We start from the raw sequence: 2,864 nt of genomic DNA on the forward strand, positions 1-2,864 counted from the left end.
ACTCGATCACTGTTCCGTTCAAATGGTACTTTGTACAATTGCTTCATGGACATTTCATTCCGTCTGAGGACTCTGTCTATGGTGGAAATTGATATTGACTGAATATTTCCGAAGATGGTGTCATCTTCTACGACAGTTCTTTGTATTTCTCTCAGTCTCAAAGCGTTGTTTGCAGCCACCATTGCACAAATTCTTTCCTCTTGCTGCGGAGTCAAAAGTGGACCTCTTCCACCTCTTCTAGGTTGTCTGGCAGTCCTTTTTGAGATGCAGATGAAAAAACACAAACATAAATAAGCGCAAACATGCTTACAGTAATTGTTACAGGACTATCATTCAAAACTCCTTTCTTTACAGCATTACTGTATTGTACCACAGCACACTATGCCACACCTGGGCCAAGTCTGCGCTTCAGTTACACTACGTCTATATGTAAAGATCTATAAGGTCATGTCCTAATGCAAGTCTCCTGTATGTCTATGAAAGTGCAGAGCAAATTAGTTTGTGCTGAATAACTACATTACAGTATGCTCGCCTGTTTTCCTGACGAAATGTCTGAATAATAGAACTTACAGTAGTTCCCCCAACATTTGGCTGCACCCTTCGACCAGCCTCGGCCATTGTGAGGCCATGGTTTATCACATGATCCACAAGTGTTGCCCTGATTTCGTCAGGGACGTGTCTATGTGGTTGGCCTCTTCTTACCCGGTTTTGTCCTCGTCCTCGTCCTCCACCGATCCTCACCCCTCTTCCACAAGGCTGACGTTCCATGTTTTGTAGATTCAGTATGCACCTCATGCCAATCCTGTCTGTTGGTTTACATTATATATATACTTGTAGAGTAGGGGATACTGTAACGCGATTCACCTGTGACTGGGTAGAAGAGGCTTTTCATTCAAAGACCCAGGACCATGACACTTCCTATGTGTCAATTTAGCATAATGAGGGGAAAAAATGTGGGGCAGATATGGTTTGTCACTAGGGCCATACAGGACCTCACCTGTTATGTACACTCCTGCTGTTTTCCACACATTTCTCCTCTGGGTAACCTTGCTATGGGTAGTCTGTAAGTCAGTGTTTGGAGAGCGTGTGGTTTTGATGTCATGCTGTGGTCTGGTTTCACATTCTGATTAGCTGCTGTGTTGGCTGAAGCATCCAGTGTATAGCTGTCTGTAGAAACAGAGTCTTCTGAGTTAGTGTGAGCTTCACATTTACAGAAAGGTCTTTGGGAGTAACGAGGCCTCCAACAATGGAGCTACAAGTTTATGATGTGCAGTGGATTTCTCTGAATTAGTTAAAAACTATTGTTTCCGTAATGTGACAAAATAATTTATCACCGCATATCTGGAATCAGATAAAGTGATTATTTGGACCTTAGCAATTTCACATGCTTGTGTGAATGCTACCAGTGCAGCTGCTTGAGCTGAATAGAGACGACAGTGATGAGCATGATGCTAAGATGTCTTGTTCTATGCTCTGTGCATATTCTACTTGATTTTGACTGGTGTCGGGATTGCATGATATTAAATCCACTAGCTAAATCAAAGATAGAATAGTATTTTGATTTAGTCAGCACCGTCAAGATCTCTTCGATTCAAGCAAGCATCTTAGCTTGTCTTGCTCCTCTGTAGATAGGTTTGAATTCCCTTGTGTCATAACTTCAATATCAGGTGCATTACTAGCCCAGTTAGTAGTTGGTGGACACCAACTTCAGCAATACCTGGCCTGTTTTGCTATAAAATTAATTTCAAAAGGTTCCTGAATGTCAACGTTTTCAGTAGAGAATATAGCAAAGGCCTCATAACCTCGTACAATAATATAAAAAAAATGGTTGCGATTCCTTACTTCGATGGGGACTCTGTCTCTACAGACAGTTCCTAGAGATCGAGCAACAGCAACTGTACTAAGCCCCTCAAGTGGTTCCACCAAAATACATTGCTCTTTCCCTAGTGTTTGTGGGGCCCTGACCCAAATCACCTGCTCACTCTGTCCAGGGATTACCACTGGGTGGCGATAAGCTGGTCGAAGAGTCCTATTGCAGGCAGAATTCTCTGACAGTCCTGAAAAGCTGCTGCCCATACTTGTTGAGTGTTTACATTGGATCCAACAGCATCTGTATCTGAGGCTTTGAGAAAAGCATATCCCAGCATGGAACAATGACATTCATTCCTAAAATAGGCAGTGCATTTGGATTATTATTGTCATCACAATTCCCATATCCTTCAGAGTAATATCTCCCATCTGTACTTCGGCTAAAACATAGCCCACATAAGGAATTGCTAATCCATTTGCTGTTTTCCACTTTAACCAGTTGAAATCTCTTTCATTTCCTGGTTCATGATCTCCAAACAACCTCTTAAAACAGGCTTCAGGCATTATTGTTACATTAAAACCAGTATCTAACAAAAATATCACTTCCTTACCATCAACAAATACCTCTAAAAATGTCCCTAAAAATTGAGAGTGGTTTATCTGGACTGGACCATTGTCATCCTTCCCAGTCACCTGGTCCATAGTGACTGGAATTAATCATTTAAAGCCATCTTGGATGGAGCTCCCCAACACTCCCTTGCCACGTGTCCACTGATTCCACACTTACTTGCCCTTGTTGATCTCACTCATGCCCTGGATGTTCTACTGGCAATGAAATTTGCTTTGTCTCTTGGAGTGGTTCTGAAACTTCAGCACATCTCCTGAAACCAACAGGGACTAAAGTCCTGCCTTTCTCGCTCCCTTCCGGGAGCTTGGCATATCTGTGGAATTGGTGCTGGTCGAGCAAATTCCCTCAGCTCCTCCTGAAGAGTATTTTTGAGATCTTATGCACCTGTTCGAATGAAAGATTAGGATCATGCCTTAACAGATGCCGT

At 42.5% G+C, this 2,864-nt stretch overlaps 1 pseudogene; it reads right to left on the reverse strand.

The window, feature by feature from the left end:
- Positions 1-1,575: 1,575 nt before the first annotated feature.
- LOC146610286 (uncharacterized) lies at positions 1,576-2,511 on the reverse strand (annotated as a pseudogene).
- Between the last annotated feature and the right edge of the window lie 353 nt (positions 2,512-2,864).

The sequence above is a fragment of the Diplotaxodon limnothrissa genome, linkage group LG20 (genome assembly GCF_057381915.1).
Source record: "Diplotaxodon limnothrissa isolate DT_005_m linkage group LG20, D_limnothrissa_male_GT1.1, whole genome shotgun sequence".
In the NCBI taxonomy this organism is placed as follows: Eukaryota; Metazoa; Chordata; class Actinopteri; order Cichliformes; family Cichlidae; genus Diplotaxodon; species Diplotaxodon limnothrissa.